Below are 23,294 nucleotides of genomic sequence, written 5' to 3'. Positions count from 1 at the left end.
AGCTACATATCCAAGAACACTGCCCCAGACTACACAGCAGCATTGGTCTGGTGAAAACACCTCTGCTATCTCTATCACTTGATGAACAGGGGATTCTACAGCTTCTACTACCAACACCAGCAACTCCAGCAACTAGCTGCTGCCCTGGGAATAATGTGCAGCTGCCATGTACTTCTCTATGTCTCTAGTTTCTATTTCAAAGCATGAGATGCAGGTGTCTGACTGGCAGAGTCTGGGTCCCATGCCTGCAGCCTGGCTGAAAAGATGGCCGAAGATGTAAATATCTAGGACTTTATCCTCTTGTAGGAGGCAGTGGGATATGCCAAGAGAGGAGAGGTGGATTCAGGGCTGGGTGACCAAAAAACAAGGGTAAGTGTGAGCAGAAACAATGAAATAAACATCTCCGTAATGAGCTTCCATATGCACGAAATGTTTAAACATATTTTAAACATCAGAGTTTATTAAATTACTATAGATAAAAACTATTCACTCCCACATAAGAATATATTCAAAATTCAGAAATAGAAGCCAACTCCCCTCAAATCTAAGATGAAAGAAGTTCACAGACTGGTCAGTAACTATTTTTTAAGCCATTTATTACCTGATGGTCTTGCCTTAATTCCTTTATTTTTTGCCCCCAGTCCTGGCACTTACAGTTGCATTATAAACAATTGCCAATATCAACATACACGGGTATGTTTTCTAGTTCAGTGGCTCTCAAAATACAGTCGAGGTTCCCCACAATCCTGTCAGGGAGTCTGTGAGGTCAATATTACTTTCATAATATTGCTAAAACATTATATGACTTTTTAAATATCAATCTTTCACAGTTGTATAGTGGAGATTTCCAGAGGGTACAAGAGTTAATGGAATGCTTACTTGCGTGCTCTTTTAAATGTCTGTTTTGATTTTTAATACAGTAAATATAAATAGATATACCTCACATAAACAAATCCTTTTCGTGCCCTTAGTACTTCAGAGTGTAAAGGGGTTCCAAGACCAATAAAGTTGGAAAACCATGGCTCTAAATCAACAATGCAAACAAATAAACAAAACAAAAACTCACCATGCTACCTCAATCTAATCAGAAATAAAGTGGGCCAGGAGAATCTAAAACAGGGAACATTAATGGCAAGTACCACTTTCCATTTGTGCTACTGTGGTCTTACTAAAACAATTAGAAAATTTGAACTGAGGGTACAGTAAGAGGTACTTCACCTCATAGTACTTGAGATCCACAGATGCTAACTAATGGGAACTATTCAGTATCATGCAAGAATAAAACAAATTCCCCCTCCAAAGTGGAGGTCCAAAGTGCTATAAAGCACATGGTGCAAACAGCCTTTGGAGTGAGATAAGCCTGGGTGTGAGTCTAGGCTCTATCATTTGCTTGCCAAATATCCTTTACTGAGCCCCCTCCAAGGTTTACTTTCCCCATTCGCCAGGGGGCTTGTCACAGCCCCACTTTACTGCTTTCAGCGTGGCTTAGAACTAATGGAAAACATTAATCAGAAATGCCTGTTTTAATCTCAGCCTACTCCCTAACCTCTACCTCACATTCTTGTGGCTTGATAACATCTGAAGATCTAAACTGCAGCCTTGTGATCTATTTAACCTGTAAGATACCTCTTGAGAGTTCCTGCTTCAGAACTCTTGCCTTCTTGCTTTTATTGCTAGCCCCTTTTCCTGACCATAACCTCCAAAGACATCATCATTTTTTTTTCTTTAATCTGACCTTTTATAGAGGAATAGGGGAGTGTCTGCTTTCTGTTAATCCTGACTCACAAGAATGAGAGGAATCACGATGTCAAAATCCTACATATTCACAGTGAGCACATTGAGGCCAACTCCTGTCCCAGAGATTCAGCTAACAAGTAGCTCTCGGAACCAAATAAGCAGTCAACTGTGCCCAGAGGGGATGTGGCAAAACTGCATTCTCATCCATGACTGGCCTGGGAAGGGGCAGGTATCCTCTCCAAATTGATATTTTACAGCTCTGAGCTTGTAACAGTTTACTCTCTATATAACCATAGCAAAATCCTCTTGGCTTCTGTGTCCCTGCAATGTCTCCAAGTCTGAAGTCCCCCACGGAAACATGGAAGAGTCTCAACAATTCTGCCCTTTAAAACCAGCAGCAAACAATGCAAGAATGAACAGAGGAAAATATCTGACCTAGCATGGTGCTTATTTTGTGATTTTTTTCAGCCTTAATTTCCTTAACTCCTTCTTTCTTTCTTTCTCTTTCTTTCTTTTTTCTTTCTTTCTTTTCTTTCTTTCTGTCTCTCTCTCTCTCTCTCTCTCTCTCTCTCTCTCTTTCTCTTAAAATAGTGTGTGTGCATGTGTCTGTGTGGCAAAGTTCAGAATCCTGACCCATTTTCATCCACAGAGAAATATTTTCCAGAATTCAGAAAGGAGGTGACTACTAGGCAGCGAACAGTCTCCTAAGAGACTCAGCATACAGTAAAGAGCCAGCGAGACCATCACCCAAATGTGCCATTTTCTCCCAGGCACTTGAGTGCCCTAGTGACCTGGATAAGGAGGTGTGGCCCACTGGCAGTTAAGAGAGGACAGAGTACCTTATACCTCCTCCTGGAGTCTCATTTCTAATTGGCCAAACCAACAGCCACTGGGTTAGTGGTCATGTTTTCCAGGAAGAATATGGTGCAATTTACTCAGTTGGAGATAGATAAAGAAAATTATTGTAACTCAGTCTATAGACCTCAAAGACCTAATCTGATTTAGATAAAGGGAGGTAAAGGGTCATTCCCAGGTGTTAAATGACAGAGACACAAAGAAGGATCTCCCGAGTCACAGCCTTACAGATTGAGCCCTACTTCAGGAAAAATAAATACATCTAGGCCCACCCTTCATTTCCCTTTTGAAGGATTTTAAAAATTCAGCCATCCAGAGACACAACAGAAAAAGAGAATTTTAGACCAATATCCCTGATGAACATCGATGCAAAAATCCTCAATAAAATACTGGCAAACCGGATCCAGCAGCACATCAAAAAGCTTATCCACCATGATCAAGTGGGCTTCGTGCCTGGGATGCAACGCTGGTTCAACATACGCAAATCAATAAATGTAATCCAGCATATAAACAGAACCAAAGACAAAAACCACATGATTATCTCAATAGATGCAGAAAAGGCCTTTGACAAAATTCAACAGCCCTTCATGCTAAAAACGCTCAATAAATTCGGTATTGATGGAACGTATCTCAAAATAATAAGAGCTATTTAGGACAAACCCACAGCCAATATCATACTGAATGGGCAAAAACTGGAAAAATTCCCTTTGAAAACTGGTACAAGACAGGGATGCCCTCTCTCACCACTCCTATTCAACATAGTGTTGGAAGTTCTGGCTAGGACAATCAGCCAAGAGAAAGAAATCAAGGGTACTCAGTTAGGAAAAGAAGAAGTCAAATTGTCCCTGTTTGCAGATGACATGATTGTATATTTAGAAAACCCCATTGTCTCAGCCCAAAATCTCCTTAAGCTGATAAGAAACTTCAGCAAAGTCTCAAGATACAAAATCAATGTGCAAAAATCACAAGCATTCTTATACACCAGTAACAGACAAACACAGAGCCAAATCATGAATGAACTTCCATTCACAATTGCTTCAAAGACAATAAAATACCTAGGAATCCAACTTACAAGGGATGTAAAGGACCTCCTCAAGGAGAACTACAAACCACTGCTCAGTGAAATAAAAGAGGAAACAAACAAATGGAAGAACATACCATGCTCATGGATAGGAAGAATCAATATCATGAAAATGGCCATACTGCCCAAGGTAATTTATAGATTCAATGCCATCCCCATCAAGCTACCAATGAGTTTCTTCACAGAATTGGAAAAAACTGCTTTAAAGTTCATATGGAACCAAAATAGAGCCTGCATTGCCAAGACAATCCTAAGCCAAAAGAACAAAGCTGGAGGCATCATGCTACTTGACTTCAAACTATACCACAAGGCTACAGTAACCAAAACAGCAAGGTACTGGTATCAAAACAGAGATATAGACCAATGGAACAGAACAGAGTCCTCAGAAATAATACCACACATCTACAGCCATCTGATCTTTGACAAACCTGACAAAAACAAGAAATGGGGAAAGGATTCCCTATTTAATAAATGGTGCTGGAAAAATTGGCTAGCCATATGTAGAAAGCTGAAACTGGATCCTTTCCTTACTCCTTATACGAAAATTAATTCAAGATGGATTAGAGACTTAAATGTTAGACCTAACACCATAAAAACCCTTGAAGAAAATCTAGGTAATACCATTCAGGACATAGGCATGGGCAAGGACTTCATGTCTAAAACACCAAAAGCAACGGCAACAAAAGCCAAAATTGACAAATGGGATCTAATTAAACTAAAGAGCTTCTGCACAGCAAAAGAAACTACCATCAGAGTGAACAGGCAACATACAGAATGGGAGAAAATTTTTGCAATCTACTCATCTGAAAAAGGGCTAATATCTAGAACTTACAAAGAACTCAAACAAATTTACAAGAAAAAAACAAACAACCCCATCAAAAGTGGGCAAAGGATATGAACAGACATTTCTCAAAAGAAGACATTCATACAGCCAACAGACACATGAAAAAATGCTCATCATCACTGGCCACCAGAGAAATGCAAATCAAAACCACAATGAGATACCATCTCACACCAGTTAGAATGGCAATCATTAAAAAGTCAGGAAACAACAGATGCTGCAGAGGATGTGGAAAAATAGGAACACTTTTACACTGTTGGTGGGATTGTAAACTAGTTCAACCATTATGGAAAACAGTATGGCAATTCCTCAAGGATCTAGAACTAGAAGTACCATATGACCCAGCCATCCCATTACTGGGGGTATACCCAAAGGATTATAAATCATGCTGCTATAAAGACACAGGCACACGTATGTTTATTGCGGCACTATTTGCAATAGCAAAGACTTGGAATCAACCCAAATGTCCATCAGTGACAGATTGGATTAAGAAAATGTGGCACATATACACCATAGAATACTATGCAGCCATAAAAAAGGATGAGTTTGTGTCCTTTGTAGGGACATGGATGCAGCTGGAAACCATCATTCTCAGCAAACTATCACAAGAACAGAAAACCAAACACCGCATGTTCTCACTCATAGGTGGGAACTGAACAATGAGATCACTTGGACTGGGGAAGGGGAACATCACACACCGGGTCCTATTGTGGGGAGGGCGGGGGAGGAACTGCATTGGGAGTTATACCTGATGTAAATGACGAGTTGATGGGTGCAGCACACCAACATGGCACAAGTATACATATGTAACAAACCTGCACGTTATGCACATGTACCCTAGAACTTAAAGTATAATAATAATAAAAAAAGCAATTAATAAAAATGCTGATTAAAAAAATAAAAAATAAATAAAAAATAAAAATAAAAATTCAGCCATCAAAAGCAAAGATTACATTGATTTGTTTTTACACTTATCTTCTGTAATATCTGCAATCAGCAATATGCTGTGACCTAGATGATATATTATCTGTACTAAAATATTGATAAGATAAAAATGAAATGATCATAATATTAGAAATAGCCTTTATTGGATTTTTCCCCATAATTGTAAGTACTATATATGATCATTTACCAGGTGCCAGGTGCTTGTCTGTTACTTTTAGAGGTATATTCCACATTAAATATACCAGTCACAACAGAATGGTTTCTATCAGATCAATGAGCAAGAATGCAGTTGTTACAGGAAAGATGATTAAATAAACCACTCCTGATGTATGTGTTAAATTACTTGGAGGTAGATCTAGGCTACTCTGAGTGCAAGCAAGTCACACACTGGGCCATAAAATAATTATTTTGCATAGCGTAATACAAACTTTTTATCCAGCCACCAAGATGAAGTGGTTCAGTGCCCTTAGCATGAAGATCTCAGGTTTGGGGACCATATACTACTTTGGGAGGATCCAGTTTCTATCACTAGTTGGGAGTGTTACAGCAGCTTATTTAACCTTTTTGTGCACCTTAGCTTCATCTATTAAATAGGGCTAACAACAGCTTTCCAGAAGAATTCAACTAAAGCTTAAATGAGGTAATACATAAAAGTTCCATTATAGTTCCCAGCTTGCAGGAAGAAACTCAAAGAAAATCAGATTCTTTCTCACAGCAAATTTTGGAGAGGTGAGGTTAATGACCTCTGCTAAAAGTTGACTTATATTACAGATATCAGATGGTTGGTTGATGTGTAATTACTTGCCTCTTTGCAATGAGCTTTTGACAACAGTTATCTATCCCCTAGCCACCACTACTTCTTCCTCGCCAGCAGGGCCCAGTCCCACTAGAGATAGTCACTTTCTTCTCAGCCTCCCTTGTAGTCGGGACTTGGCTGGTTGGCAGGTGACCAAATATCGGACAATGAGACCTGAGGGGAAATCTGTTGGGAGGATTCTGTGAGAAATTTCCATCTCTAATGCAAAGAGACAGCCTAGGGAATATATGCCTTTTCATCAGCTGAACATGTGACTTCACATAAGTCTTAAAAGGCAGCAGCCATTTTGCAACCTAGAAGGGTCAAGCCCAAGGACAGCCAGTGTCTGGAGGATGGCAGAGCCCAAGGGTGGATGAGCCCGGCTCCTTGCTCACATGGCTGGGCTGCTGATCTTACCCTGCAACCGTTCTCTTCTAAAGTGTTATTATATAAGATTTAAAATGCCATTACATAAGACACTTAGGATTCTGTAATATGCTCCCTAATTAGTATAGGATTCCTCTGGAAATACAAGAAAATCTTTAGCTATATGAATCCCATGACAAAAAAGGTGATTCTGAATAGTAAAATAGTAAACAATAATAATAAAATATTGTGAGATTTAAATATTTTTGAAGGGAAACAGTTCTAAGATATATTATTTACTCCTTAATATAGAAACATTAACCTTTTCTTGATAATTCAACATTTTATTTCATGTACCTGCCAATAACAATGCTTCCCTCCATTTCTAATTTGCTCCATTTAATCTGTCATTCATTTAGGAAAAAATCAATTAAAAGGCAACTTATTTACTAAACTTCTTGACTTCGGTCTTTTTCCTCCTTTAATCTATTTTCTCTCACTGATAAAATTATTTGAGACTATTTATGAATTAAAGTGTAGACTGGGTGTGCATCAGGAGAGATCTTCTGTGTGAACTACCTGCTGGTTACAGTGAATGTGCTACATGATTTCTAATTTTGCTGCTCAAAAAGCCTTTTATCTTACTTGTTTTTTTCCTAGACTGTCTTCTAGGTAAGAGCGAGCTGAATTCTGAGCAGGTGAGGTACTATGTCGTCTTCAATAGAAAAAGATAGCAAAAACAAACAAACAAACAAAAAACGAGGCTATATAATAATAACAGGTACCATTAACAGAATACTTTCCTTCCCTGGCTAATGGATGCATGAACACACATGATCTCAGTTAGCCTTTTCCAATAGGAGGCAGTTGAGCCTTGGGATTAGACACGCAGTCTCCAGGGTTAGAACATCTGAATTCAAATTCTGGCTCCAAGAACCACTAACTGCAGAATTGCAGCTTCCCAAACTGCAAAGGAGGTTGCTAATTGTATCTAATGAATAGAGGTACTGAGAAGGTGAAGTGAGATAATGCTTGTAAAACATATAGCACAATGCTTGGTGACAGTAAACACTCAACAAATGATTACGACCGTGATTTCCATTTTACAGATAAGAAAACTAAAGCCTAGAAGAGATAAGTAACTCAAGCAAATGACAGAACAGGGACTCCAGATGCGCAGGAGTCCAGAGCTCATACTCACAGTCATACAACAACACTAACGACTGGCCTCTCATAGAAATCGGGAAAATCCAAGAGAAGGTCACATCCTTGGGCCTTGGACAAGAATGACAAAATTTACTGTGGAAATGAAGTGTTCAGTTCAGCATTACAAATATCTGATTCATAATCTCCTCCCTGCCAAAGAAATAAAAGGAAATTCATTCCCTTCATTTTTTTTTTTTTTCTTTCTGGAGAGGGAGTTTCACTCTTGTTGCCCAGGCCGGAGAGCAATGGTGCAATCTCAGCTCACTGCAACCTCCACTTCCTAGGTTCAAGCGATTCCCCTCTTTCAGCTTCCCAAGTAGCTGGGATTACAGGCATGGCCTACCATGCCTGGCTAATTTTGTATTTTTAGTAGAGACGGGGTTTCACTATGTTGGCCAGGCTGGTCTCGAACTCCTGACCTCAGGTGATCCACCCGCCTCAGCCTCCCAAAGTGCTGGGATTACAGGCGTGAGCCACCGTGCCCAGCCCCCTTCACTTTTTTCATCGTCAGAATGACTTCGTGTCTGTGGACTGACTACATGGTATATGTAGTTAAGAAATTCAAATCCATAATTATTCTATCTAGACACAGTTCAATTCAAAATATTTGCTGGTTTTTAATATAAATTCTACATTTTTGTGGTATATAAAAGGCATTTCATATGCTCATCATTGTACTCATTTTAGATTCTTTTCTAAATGTGATGATTCAATTAATATGCATCACAAAACACTTGGCAAATGAATTTGAGGTGCTGGAGATTCACATTTGTACACAGGTATTTTTTCACCATAAATTCATATGAACTTGCTAACTGTGCTCTCCTCCTGCTAAAATACTTAAAATTCTTGGAAATAATGCATTTCTAAAGATAAGCTACCCATAAGGCACTAAACTTTAATGTACATTTTAATATACTTCCTTTTTTATTGCAATTTGCTTTTAAGAAAATACTATCCAAAAAATACTTAGTTCAATGAAGTATAATGAGTCACAAATAAATGTTTTAAATAGCATCATTTTCCTGCCTGCCAGTTGCCTGAAAGCTCAGAAATGGAGTTAGTCCTTCGGCATTATTAATCAATTTTATTTAAGTTTCATAACTTTCTTAAGGACAGTAGTTCAACCAAATGAACTGAGTCCAGCACTATTATTCAAAAGCAAAAGAGGGCTATCCTGAAGTACTTCTCATTCACTGCGTCTCCACTGTTCTCCAACCATAAGAATCTTAACTGTTTAACATGTCCCAATGGAGGCTGTATTCATATGTTTGGCTGTGCACTGGACAATCTCTTCGATGCAGCAGGCAGAAGCAGAAAAGACAGTTTCCTTCTTAACTTTCCCTGGCAATCCATTTTAAAGAGTTTTCTTGAAGAGCTCCTTATTCTGGCAAAGTTGTTAGCAAGTGGTCATCTGCTGTTCCTATTTGCTCACCACTCATCCGCTTCCTACCTTCCTACCCTAGAGCTGACATCCCCCCGATTTTGATGCCAAGTTCCCTCTGGGAGTGCTTCCTGGATAACCTGCCTGCATTACAATGCCTTGGTGGAGGAGAGGTGTGCTGGCCACACACACACACACACAAACACACACACACACACACGCACGCAGACACACACACACAAACCCCACAGATTTCTAGGCCCCACTGAATCAAAATTTCTGGGAAGGGTGCCCCAGGGATCTCTAGTTTTTGTCAAGCAGCCCAGGATGTTTTTATGCACACTAAAACTTGAGACTCACTGCATTAAACAGTTACAAACCCCCACGAAGCACCTGGCCCTGAGCTGCTGAACATTCCCTATTTAAAATCAACTCCTGCCTTGGCCTCTCTGAAGTGGAGGTGTTTCCTTTCTCCTCCCTCACCCTGCATCTCAAATATTAATATTCCATCTTTTTCTCTTGATGTATCGTTATTCTACAAGACACTTTTTTTTTTTTTTTAATTGTGGCTTCGGCTTAATTTGAGCTTTAGCATTGTACCTTCAAATGTCCTCCATCCATTTCCACCAGGACACCCAACTGTGATTTTTCATTCGATACAGTCCAAGGCTAGATGGATCTTTCCTGTGAATATTGATAGCTCCAAATAAATTTATTCATTCATTCATTTATTCAATGTTACTTATAAAGCCCCTACTTTGTGCTTTTATGGACCTTACATTCTGCTAGGGGCCAGGAATGGGGCAGAAAGGTGTAAAAATAACAAACAATTATGTACACAATTATCTAATAAAGATTGTGGTAACTGTGACAAAGATGAAATACAGAAAACAATGAGAGTTATGCATTTTTTTTGGCAAAAATACCTTATAAGTGATGGTGTATCCTTCATAATGTATCAGGAGACATATGTTATTGATTTGTTCAATTATTAATGATGTTAATCTTGATATTTGTTTAAGTTATATCTGTCAGGTTCTCCCCGATACTATTTTTCTCTTTACAATTGAAAAGTATCTTGTAGGGAGACTATGCAAATATGCCATTGCCCACTAATTTTAGCATCCAAAGATTTTTTTCCCCGAGACAATTATTGTGGTGTTTGAAAGTGGCCATTTTTCTATTTCCATTATTCCTTCTATAATTATTAGTTCAGTTGACATTCGTGCTTGAAAGTTGTTTAATTTTTACATAGAATTTTTAAAATTTAAGCTTTCAAGTGGACCTATTTTCTTTATGGTATCTAGGTTTCTCAACATTCTTTAAAAGGTCTTGAAATAAATATGTCTACCAATCTTTTCTTCTGGTACTTCTGTGGTTAGCCATTTTTGGATAAATATGTTTGATCCGTGTGGAATTTATTTTTATGTAAGGAGTGAAAGAAGAATATGGACCTTTCTTGACCGCTAGGCAGAATGGCCTTTTTCCTTCTGCCTCAATTATAACTGGGAATTGACTCCAGTTATCTAAAATATACTTAACTTACTTAATTCCCAACTCTTCCCAACAAGGTGATCTGCCCTAACGAGGCACTTAGTACATAATTATTAAATGCAAATACTCTGGAAGCGATGGATAAAGTTACAGAGAAGAGAGGAATTGGTAGCCCAGAGAGGAAGCAAGTATGCAACACTGGAATGAGGAAACCCTTGTCCAAACTGAAGAGCAATGAAAGAAATGGAGAGGGACAAACAGTTATTGGGGAAGATTCTGAGGAAAAGCCATAGAACTTGGAAGCTAAGTGGCTGTAACGAGATACAGGAGCATAAATAAGCAAAGATATTGTAAATGTTGACATCTAAATGAATTGGAGATGGTGATGCTTCTGACTTCACTATCAGAAGGTGAAGAATTGTCTCTTTCATCTCCATGGATGGTACCAACATCCAGTCATTTACACAAAATCTGGCAAACTCTGATATTAGCAATCCTGCACCTACCCTTTCCCTTAACCCCACATCCATTCTACCATCTGAATGTGCAGATTCAGATTCGCCTTCCAAAGCATCTCTCAAAACTGCAGGTTTTCACCATCTTTGCAGGGAGGCTCTTTAATGTACACCCCACCCTTTTCTCTGCCTGCATTGCTAGAATTGCCTTCTAATTGTTGTATTTGTTTCTGTCTTGCTCCCCTTCGATTAATTCTACCTGGCGAAGAAACTACCTGTGGTGATCTTTAAAAAATCTGATTCAGATATTGCCATTCCTTTGCTTAAAGCACTTGAATGATGTTCTATTGTTGTTAATATCCTATATCCTTAATGAGTCCCACAAAGCTGGGTCTGACCAGACTGCCTCCTTAGAGCCTTCTTTCACACCACCTCCTCCACTGGCTTCTTTCAGTTGCTGAGATGCACTATGCAAAGTCAATGCAAAGGCACTCCATCCTCAGTTCACACTTCCACTTTCTACCCATCTTTGCAGTGTTAGCTTAAGCATCTCTTTTTCAGGCAACTTATTTTTGACCATCATCAGACTAGGTCACTCTCTTGATTACATACTCATGAAGAAACATCAAATAAACCCAAATCAAGGTATTTTCTACGAAACAATCAGCCAGTGCTCTTAAAAAGTGTCAAGATCATGAAAGACAGAAAGACTTAGGAACTGTTGCAGATAAAAGAGACTAAGGAGGCATAACAAATGAATTCAATGCATGATCCCCGACAGGATCCTTGTCCAGAAGGACTTCGGTGAAACTTGAATAAGATCTGCAGATTAGACAATAGTACTGTATCAGTGTTAATTTACTGGTTTTGACAACTACTGTGGTTTTGCAAGGTGTTAATATTTGAGGAATATGGGTAAAGTTTGTATAAAAGCTTTGTGTACTATTTCCAAAATCTTTTGAAAGTCTAAAATTATTTTTAAATAAAATATTTTGTAAATGCTTGAATAGTACTTTTAAAAATCTTTTCAACAAGAATAAAAAAGTTTGCACCACTGACAGCTATAATATCTATTATCTCTAAACTATAGGAATCATTTGCATAACAGTAAGAAAGAGTTGAGTAAAATGGGCAAGTGACATGAGCAAGTAATAAGAGAAATATAAACAGTTAAGTCACAAGAAATAAACATCTAAATTCACTAGTAATTAAGAAACTGAATTTAAGCCAGGTATTTAAGGTATTTGATAAAATTTACATGATTTGTCCAACTCAGTATGGATGAGGATTGAAAAAATTGTCAAGTTTTAAAATAATATGCACTCATGTTGACTAAGCAATTCCAATTCTAAGATCTCCCCATAGATTTCCCTGACCATTTAATATATACACACACACCTGCAGCATGGTTTTAAAATATTAAAATTTTGGAAATAAAAATAAATAGCCATCAAAAGAGGAATATTTACAATAAATAACCTCTATAGCATATGAAGCTGTTAGAAATGACTTGTATCTGTTTGTACTGAACCAGGATGTCACCCAAGTTACAGCATTAAGTGAAAACAGCTAGCTATGGAATAACATATAAAACATAGCTCCACCCTTATAATATGAATGCACATGTATTCATTACGTATACTGGAATTTTTCAAGAAACAAGTCTGGAACAACATTTACTGAATTTTTTTCAGCTGTTCTCTCAAGGGTGGGATTATGAGGGACTTTCACTTTTTATTTGTTCGTTGCTATCCAATTTGTTATAAGTATGTATCACTTTGTAATCAAATTATACTTTTTTTAAAAACCTACAAGTTTTGAATAGGTTGCCCTGAATTTGAATCCTAGCCCTGCCAATTTCTACATGTGTAAATTCTGGTAAATTACTTAACTCTCTGAGTCTATTTCTCTGGCCCAAAGTTAAGAATAATTGAGGTTTCCTTGCCTCACAATATTAAGGTACTGGTAGTTGTAGCAATTATTCAAGGACTTCCTAAATCCTGGCGTGAGGCTGAGCTGGGTGGTCTTAATGTACACACCATAACATCAATAGCAGAAAAAAGCAATTTACCAAAAAGCTATAGACCTTCAGGAATACAGAGTTGGAGAACCCTACTGCATAAACCCTTGAAAATCAGTCCTACCAAATTCTGGGCCCCAAGTCCTCACCCTTGTTTCTTTCTGCCTTTATGGTGACAAACCAGCCTGCTTCACCCACCTGCTCCTTGATCCTTTGTTTCTGGACCAGGTACTGTGTGTATCTAGCTCAGGTGTGCACTTGTTTGCATCCAGTTAGTCCCCTGTTCAAAAACTGCACTGCAGCAACCCAGTGCCTGCCAGAAGAGGTCTAAACCCTCGTCAGCCCTTCAGTGGCCTCTGTTATCTGAGCCTTTCCCCTTCTCTGTGTCTTCCACTACTTATGTAAGAATATGTCTTCTCTTACATTCCTTTGATCAGAACCATCTCTGCCCTATCCAAATATCTGCCACTCAGAAGAATGTACATTATCTCTAAAAATTCCCACCAACCCTGTGGTATCTTGATTCCACCCATCAAAAGATAGATCATATCAAGACTAGGAAAGGCAATATATCGTACCTTCATGAGAACTCCAAGGCAGCACTGACATATATGTTATTACATGAAAATGTCTATTGAAATCAGGAGGAACAAATGCTCAAAACATAAAAGTAGAAGAAAGAATTTGAATATAAGATTAGATTTAGCTCTTAAGTAGATTCTTCTCAAAAGGGTGGTTTACTGAGCACCTACATCAGAATCTCCTGAGAAGATTGCTAAAAGGAAGGCTGCTGGGCACGGTGGTTCACGCCTATGGTCCCAGTACTCTGAATGGTTAAGGTGGAAAGATCACTTGAGCCCAGAAACTCAAGATCAGCCTGGGCAACACAGTAAAACCTCATCTCTACAAAAAAAATATTTAAAAAAAATAGTTAGGTGTGGCAGCACACACCTGTAGTCCCAGCTACTTAGAAGGCTGAGGTGGGAGGATCACTTGAACCCATGAGGTCAAGGCTGCAGTGAGCTATGATCACACCATTGCATTCCTGCCTGGGTGACAGAGCAAGACCCTTGTTTTAAAAAGATAAAAAGGAAGGCTGTCAGGCTCTACCCAAATCTTTTGAATAATCATCTCTAGGGGTGGGATGGGGGACATTTTCTTATTTTGAGCCTAGTTTGAGAATCACTGCCCTAGTTACCTAAGTTATTCAATAATATTATATTTGACAAAAGAAAAATAACTAAGTGTGCCATAAGAATATGATAGTTATATTTCTTTCAAGATCCACATTTTAATTTATTGAATTTTTCATGAATTGAAAAAAAAAGTTCTACACCCACCAATGATTTTGAGTGATTTTCATCTTATTTATTAATTAATTTATTTAGCTTACTTTATAGATTAAGTAAGCAGTTTCTTTGCCCAGGTTAATGGCAACATTAGCATAGGAAGGGCATATTTCAGGCCTCTCTTTCCCAATCTCGTTCCATCCACCATGTCCATTTGTTCCTATAGTTAAAGAAAACTTATCTTGTGGAACAATTTATAAACCAACCTTTCAAGGACAGAACAGATTGGGAAAAAAGCCAGAGTCAACCCACCAGAAGACCGAAGCATGGGCCCAAAGGCAGAACGACTTCTCTGTATTTCTAGTGTTAAATGATAGTTGTAGTGACAGGATAAATAGAATCACAGGGTCCTTAGATGAGCCAAATTTAGCCATAATCATCATTCCTGGCTATAGTTTTTCCTACACTTTTAATTAAACGTGCATAGCTGATGAGTGCACTAGCCAGGCAAGTTTGAAATGTAACACTCTCAAAGTGAACCTGCAGCTGAGCCTGTCTCTGAACACAGGCAAATGCAAAACAGGCAGGCAGGGTTCACAGGGAGCTAGAAAGGGTTAAAAATGAGTCATCATTGGCTTCCTGTTTCTAAATTAACCCAGAGAAGCATCAAATCACACAATTAAAATGAATAACTCCTGATGGGCCTCTTAACAGTTATCTCTTGCATGAGCTTTTGCTGAATCTGGTTCAGTTACTGTGATGCCACTGAAACCTAAGTATCGCAACAGTTTAAAAAACAAAGAGCCAAATTCACCAAATCTCAGATTCTTTCATCTTTAATCAGATTTAGACTCATGAAATTTAAAATGTTTCTTTAAAAAGAATTGAACTTTTGCCAAATAATATAATGTGTAATTTACACAAAAAGGTAAATTAAAGGATGCAGAGTATATTTTTGACAGTGAGATTTCAAAATTTCCATCAACAAAATTATTAGTGTTTTATACTTGCATGCTGGGTACCGAGGATAGCGACTGGAGCAAGAAAAGTGGGGGCTTGCCCTCATGGCACTACAGGGGTCCAACCATCTCCAAAGTAAATCTCAAAGTAAATTTATCATCTTCAATGTAAAATTAGTACCCAGAGGATTGCTAGTTTTCCTTGACTGGAAATTTGGTATTCTGTAAGCAATTTTTGGTATTTTGTATTTTGGTATTTTGTAAGCAATGCTTTTATTAAGTTCTTTATTAAAAAGTGTTCCAATTTGCGTTTTCACATATGCTTTAAAAAATTGATTATTTTGTTTTTGTTTTGCCTAACACTGTTGGCATACACAACACATATATCTCTCCTTATACTCAATGATTCTTTGCTGGAGGCAAATTCAACTTTATACAAGACCAAGAAAAAGTTTCACCTACTTAGAAAAAAACAATACTAGCTATAGATTTCTGAGAGTTATAAGAACAAACGTTTATAAGAATTAATGCAATAAAGTCAATATACGGGAGTCAGTGATGGCAGATTCCATCCTAAAGCTCTGAAGGAGTTAAGAATTGCTTAGTCTTCACTGCTACAGGAGTCTTCCCACCTATAAATAAAATGTGGCTTCTTATAACTAGACATAATTACTTCAACAAGTCAAAGAACAACTAAAACTTGCTTTGCCATTACTCTATAAAATATTCTGAATACGCTGAATTAAAAGATGGTTAGAAATGTCATTCTCACTCCACCACAGCTTACAATGGGAGATATCTAAGACTCTGGGAGTGTGGAGGTAAGTGGATGGCATATAAGCTTTTCAGAATACTAAAACTTGCCCCAGAATCTGACACATTATATGAGGGAGACATAAGAAACCTTGAGTATAAGGAGAGACATGAGTATTGTATATGCCAACTGTGTTAGGGTAAAGATCCAGAAAATAATCCATTTTTAAAGCATATATGAAAACACAAATTGGAGCACTTCTTAATAAAGAACTTAATAAAAACATTACCTACAAAATACCAAAACATCAAGGAAAAACAGTTATAATCCGGCTACTAATTCTACATTGGAGATGACAGATCTACATTGGAGAGGATTGGAACACTGAAGCTCTATGAGGACAAGCCCCTACTTTTCTTGCTCCAATCAGTATCCCCAGCACCCGGTATGCAGTAGAGGAGACAGGGATCCATACAAGTCAGGACAAGAGGTGTTGGAGTCATACTGCCTGGGTTTGATGGCCAGCTCTACCATTTACCAGCCTATGATGCTGAGCAATTCACATAGCTCCTCTGTACATCCATTTTTTAAATCTGCAAAATGGTACTTAGGCATAAGGTTATTTAAAGAATAATAACAAGAATAACAACGAACACATATAGCACTTAATTTTGTGCCAGACATTGTTCTAAACACTTTGTATTTACAGCTATTTATTTAACCCTCCCTAAAACCTTCTGAGATAGAAACTAATGTTTCAATTGAAAAGCAAGGAAACTGAGACTCACAGAAGTCAGTAACTTGTCCAAGGATACACAACTAGAAAGTGGGGGGAAAAAATCCTGTTTCCAACCACTCCATCACCATTGAGATAAACTTGTGTTAAAGCAGTACAGTGCCTGGCATATAACACATCTTCAATAACGAACAGCTATTAATAAATATTTGTCAAACGTTCGCAAGATTCTGAGGTTACACCAGGGCTCCACAGGAAAGAATGCTGCAATCCACTGGTGATGTCCCTGTGGGTGTGGAAGGTATTAGTGATCACACTTGTGCCACAGGTTTTCGATCTCTTTCACATAAAACAAAGAATCCTGATATCTGCCTGAGGTTTTCTTTTCTCCATCGCAATGGGATCTGAGATCAGGCTGTCACCATCAGACACTGGATTGTCGCCTCCACTCGCTAATACTAATCCACTCTCCACCCAACTGCCAAAGAGTTCTTCTGACAAGATGCTTTTCGCACCTGCTCCCTTTCAAGGAACCTACAATTGGCTACCACCTCAAATCAAAATTCCTCCCCCAGCTTTCAAGGGCCTTAATACGACATGGAGGAAACCTGCTTTTAACTCCTGTTCAAGTGCTCAAGAGCCTACTTATCAAATAAATACTTGATAGGAATGGCCACGTTTCATTATGCAGAGAATAGCAGTGTTTGTGCTACTTCAGAACAGTGATAAGCAGTTTTTTATTTTACATAATATTTTACTTCTATGTATTTATCTTTGGACATAGCCCAATTTTAAAAAATAAATTGAGAATCTTATTTTACTTTTGTTCAGAATGAAACAAGCTTGATCAGAGAAGGATATAAAAGGAAGAATTTCAAGAATAAGATTTGCATTATTATTATCCACTAGAAAGTTAATATCCAGGTAAATTTCAGATAGCTTTCTAATCTGTCATCCTGAAACTGGAACCTGAATAACTGGGAGACTTTCTAATGATGGGAGATGGAAAGTCAGAATTAAAACAAACAAAAAAAAGGAGTCATAACGTCCTTAATATTCAAGACAATGGACCCATTTCCAAAAGAGTACCTTGAAAGGTTAACTAGAGCAAATCAAGACATAAGAAGTACTGGTGTTTATATCAATGGGCTTCTTTTAATAAACACAAGTTACTAAGTAACCACCAAACACAAGTTACTAAGTAACCACCAGTCTAATTTAATGTCTCTAAACCAACCACATCAATAGAAAAAATAATATGGATTTAATTTAAAAGTTAGAGAATCAAACAATATGTGTTTTGAAGACTCAGCAATATGCCAAATGTTACACTGGCCTGTCCACTTGACATGCAGAGATGCAAGATTGTACTAGAAGTTAATCTGATTTGCTTAGAAATGCAAATAATTTCTGACAAAAGCCACATCCAGATGTAGCTACATCCAGATTATTCCTGAGTTGAACATTCTGATGTCAACTCAGGATTTCTGAATGTACATTCACACGTTCAACTGGACAGTTCACATGTTCAGATAGCTGGAATAAGCAAGTCAACAGGTACCAATAGTATTTTTTGTTTGTTTTTGTTTTGTTTTTGAGTTTTGTTTGTTTTTGTTTTGTTTTGATTTTATTATTGTTTCTTCAATTGAGGATGTTGGCCTTCTTAGTTGATTATATGAACTGGGATTCAATTTGATGGAATGTTTGGTGACTCATATAAAGTTATGATTTAAAAAATCAATAGCAAAAGAGGTGATGTAGTTTGGTTAGGAAGACATTCTAAAATTTTTCATTTATTTAGCAAATATTTATCAAAGAGCTGCTATGCATCAGCCCTAAGGAATGGAAAGCTGGCTCTAATATCTTCAGGGATAACCATGAGTCATTTCCTGTAGTTTCAGTTGAAGCCATCTATAAATCTTTCATAAGGTCAAGAAAAAGATGTTAGTAGTAGACAGAATCGTAAATCTGGTAGATTAATTAAAATGTCTCTAATTGGTAAATGTACCCACCAGGAAAGCACCTAGCACTTCCTGGACGGAATCTACATTATTTTCTCTCACATTCCTTCTACTTCTCATGTTTTGGGCAAGAATTATCAGCCTTCTTTTCTTGTAAAATGTAATCTCATTTCTTGGATTGTAGCAGTAAATTCTTACAGCTGGGAAGGGTCCTAAAGGAAGGAAATGATCAAATGGTGTTAATTAAGTCTTATGTGCTGAAAGTAAGAAGAGGGAACTATTATTAACAATTCTTTATAACTATTTTTATCAGTCCTTCTTAGGAACCAACCCCAAAGACACTCTCTCCTCCAGAAGCAAATCTCTCTACTGAGGACATCCTTAGGAAACAGGTCCCTCATTACTCCCTTCAAGCCTCCCACAAACTGTAAGACTCCTATGAAACAGGGAAAGAGTACCAAGAAACAGGCCTTGAAGGCTGAGATAGGGGTAAAGGACTTAGGTTATCTGCCTTATAATTTAAATTTTGGTGTTTACTTTACAGGTGGGGATAAGAAAACAAGTTTCTTCTTGAAATTCCCAAGACCCAGTTGCTACATAAATTACAGCCAAAGTATATGCAAAAGTAGATTCTCAGTGGCAATTTGCTGTATGCGTTTCTGAACAGAAAACAATCAGCCAATTCATTTTCCAGGTAGATTCCAATAACATTTCACGCTTTGAATGGAGAAGCTCTCATGGTGCAAATGGTAAACAAAAAGAGACTACTGCTCAGCGACATTAACTTGTATTAAAAATAAAGATATGTACAGTGTAGTTACACAATGCCCACTATAATCCAGTGGCAGAGTATATTTTTGAAATACAATGTAGCATCCATCCTGAAAACACAAAATTTCCAATGGAAACAAGGTCGGGATAAAAACAAAACACGGTGGCTTAATTTCTGTGTAAAACAACCGTCAAAATCCACCCTCAAAAATATTGACACGGACAATCAAACATTCAGGTATAATTTATCAGCTGGAACAAATCTACGTTAATGACCTTGACAGGGCCTTAAATCATGAGACCATAAACCGGCATCCTAGTGATACCTACTATGTCTTCGGAAATAGCTTAAAATCCAGGACTTCATGTTATTCTCAGTAATGAGCAGGATGTTTGGAAAGCAGTGTGCTCACTGGGGCTTACTTTGAAAGCTGTCTTTTTTACTTACTACCGAACACAGATTTCCAGGAAGCAGGCCACCCCACCCCACTTCCCAGGCACTTGAATTTTTTTTTTTTTTAAACCTCTAGATTGGGTTCCGTTTCCTGAATTACTTATTCCTTGTATAAATTTTCTTTTAAACTTCAGCAATTATGGCACCTTCGGCTCTGGGGGTATCAGCAGCGTGAGTTGTTTTAGAGAAAGTTCTGAAAAAAAATATGTTTTGGAGACATTCCATTTCTTTGTGCATCTCACTGGGGGCTTTAGGTGAAGGCTTTAAGTTATTCAGGTGCGGCGCAATGTCTTAGTCGCTCATAAACGGCACAAAAGTAACATCATCTGGAAAGGCATGGCACCTGCTCGGCCAGGGTAAAGGTCCGTTTTTCTAACCCTCGCCCTTCCCTCCTCCACACCGCGCCGCTAGAGACGACAGTGCAGTGCTCTCTCCCAAGGTCGACATCATCTCCAGGGCTGCAACCCAGGGCTGAACCAGAAAAACAGGCGCACCCACGTATAGGTCAGGCCAGAGTCCCGCCCCGCCACCAGCAGCCAGGGCTTCCTGCCTCCCTATCAAGGTGAAACTAACCCCGAGGGCCCCGCGGAGAGGCGCATGCAGGCGGCGCCGATGGAGGCGGCCGATCGCAGGACTGGCAGGAAGGAAGCGATCAGCCGCCAAAGTGCCTTTTTCCTCCCCCGGAGCCAGCCCGGGACCGGACGCTGCCAGCGGAAGGGCCGGCGCGCGCCAGGCCACGAGGCACACGCACTCGCCGTGCGTACTTCCCCGTCCGGTGCGCGCTCTCACTCAAGCGCGCGCGCCGCTACTCACCAGCAACCCTGGGTGTCCGCAGCGCGCGTGGGACGGCGACTGCGACGGCTGCCCCCGCGCCTGCCGTGTGGCCTTGGCATCCGTCCGGCCGCTGCAACCCGGGCCGCAGTGGCTTTTTCTGGAAGGCGTTGCAGCGGGGTGATACCGGCACCCGGCGACTAGGCGTCCGCTCGTTTGCCTCGGCCGTGCCTCCTCCCCCTTCTCCTGTGCCGACCGATGGAGCGTTGCTGGTTCCACTCGCGCGGGCTCCGTGCGTCGCTCTCCTCCTCACTGTCGGACACCTCAGCGCAGGGGATGAACAGCTTCCTCGCAAACCCACGCGCCGACCCCGAACCTTCAGCAGCCGTCCCTGCTGCCGCTGCTGCAGGAAAATAAATTGTCACTGCGATGGTCCCGGCCTCCCCTGCCCCGGCCCCTGGGTGCCGCCTCCGCCTCTGCCTCCGCCCCCTCCTCCCTGGCGGCGGCGGCGGCGGCTTCCCGCATTCTGCAGAAAAAGCCCGCAGGTGGAAGGAAGCAGGGCCCCTGCGGATGGCCTAGAGCGAGAGTGAAGCGGTTGGGTGCCACTTTCGCATCTGAAATCCTGCACGTCTTCTCTCCAGCCCGGAACCACCTAAAGTCCCTTTTGCTCCACTATCAATTTCACCGAGATAGACAGGAGTGGTGCCTTTGAAGACTGCACAGTACACAAGCCTTGATGCAGCTGACCGTTAAACTGTCACTGGAGTCTGGGGAAGGATAGGGTTTTGGTTGAAAATCCCACTTATACCTCATATCAGGAATTCCTTTTTGATATTTATCCACAACTGGCTACGCCCACCATGAAGCACCTTAGTTCTTCCCCCTACCCCCAATTTGTGTGTACTTGGAAAATACGAATTATTAGAATATCTCTTGGATATTATGGTACTATCACATGCAGTGTTCTTACTACAGTTCTGGCACTGTGTTAGGCAGTCGGTACACAAGATCTTATTCCATCTGCTACAACCTATATATAAAAGGGACTCATTTTTTGTTTTTGTTCTTTCCCTGAACGAGAGACAGAGAAGTAAAATAATTTATCCCAGGTTAATCACCTAGAAAGTAGTAGAAGCTTAAATTTTAACTCTGATCCAATACTGAAGGCTGTTTCTATTGGCTCGACAGTTTCTATTAATTGATAAACATTTTATGAAGGTTGCGGCTGCTGGTTGAAATAGAGTCGCTTTTCTTGAGCTTGGTTGGGAGCTTACCTCCAAATGAGAGAAATGGCTGCAGAGTGGGGTGGGAAAACACTGGCTTTTCTTAGTTAGTCTTTCCTCTGGAAACCAAAATTCTAGCCCTGGCTCAGCCACCAACTGAGTTGTTTGGTCTCAGGCATTTCACCTTCTTAAGCTTCATCTTCCTGAATTCTTTTCTTTTAAATGAGGAGGTTTGATTGTTGGAGGCAGCCTGCAGCCTTGATTTTTAAGAAGCAACAGTGTTGTTTTTCTTAGTTTGAAGTTGGTTCCAAATGTTGAAGTTAGGAGATTTCACAGAAATTCAGACTTTTCACATTTTCTGTAAAATTGTAACATCAGATATTTGGTCCAAGGCGAGTTCTAGCAGCCATCAGCTGGAGCTGAATAGCGGGTGTCCCCTTTAGACTGTGAAGACACTCTTCAGTTTTCCACAGTCCCCACCACTCCCATACACCCCCACCTCACTGACATTTGAGAATATGGTAGGCATTTGAGTTTGCAGTATTGGACCAGATAATCTCATGATCTCCTGGACAATTTAAAATTCAGTGATAATTAAGAAGGTTAGCCAGATTCCTAAAAAGCATTATGAAACAAAAAATTCCACATACGTGTTTAGAGCGGTCATTGATCCTGGTCTTGCTATCTGGCATCCAAATTTATATAAAAGCCAAAATGGCCCAATACCCACCGTCTCCCGCTCCCTGGCAGCTAGAGTATCATTTTGTGACCCTACACCAGCCTCAGAGACTCCTGTACCGTTATTTGAGTCTGGATTATGTGTTTCAAGAAGAAACATTTTAGAAATGTCTCCATTATCTGTGAAGTGGGTTTTGTGTTCAGAGACGGTAGTGCCAGAGGTGACACTGTGGCAATGCCAGTGGTGTCCTCAGTGAGCTGTTTGAATGGTGTGATGACCCACCTGTTCTAATTTCAGCTGCTAAGCTTCCCTTCCTGTGGAAGGAGCCTGATTTGCCGAACTTCCTGTCCCTTTGGTATGCTACTTAATGACTTTCCAATATATTTGTCTTCTGGTTCAGTCAGCCAGAAATGATTTCAGTGTTGCGACCAAGAACTCTGATATAGCAACTTTACGTATGATTTAAGCTATTTCCCTTTTATTAGTTGAGTTAATGAAGAGCAAGCACCAGTGTATT

At 39.5% G+C, this 23,294-nt stretch overlaps 1 protein-coding gene across 1 annotated transcript in view; it reads right to left on the bottom strand.

Annotated features, from left to right (window-relative positions):
- Positions 1 to 21,812, bottom strand: part of STAMBPL1 (STAM binding protein like 1) — a 47,401-nt gene extending 25,589 nt beyond the window's left edge. Inside the window, exons 1-2 of the mRNA XM_025396920.1 lie at positions 20,918 to 21,812; positions 18,931 to 19,091 (exon numbers count right to left, since the gene is read on the bottom strand). The gene's annotated coding sequence lies outside the window, so the exon portion shown is untranslated. The remainder of the gene's footprint in view (positions 1 to 18,930; positions 19,092 to 20,917) is intronic.
- Positions 21,813 to 23,294: the final 1,482 nt, after the last annotated feature.

Source organism: Theropithecus gelada, chromosome 9 (genome assembly GCF_003255815.1).
Source record: "Theropithecus gelada isolate Dixy chromosome 9, Tgel_1.0, whole genome shotgun sequence".
NCBI lineage: Eukaryota > Metazoa > Chordata > Mammalia > Primates > Cercopithecidae > Theropithecus > Theropithecus gelada.
This window is presented reverse-complemented; position numbering and strand designations above follow the sequence as displayed.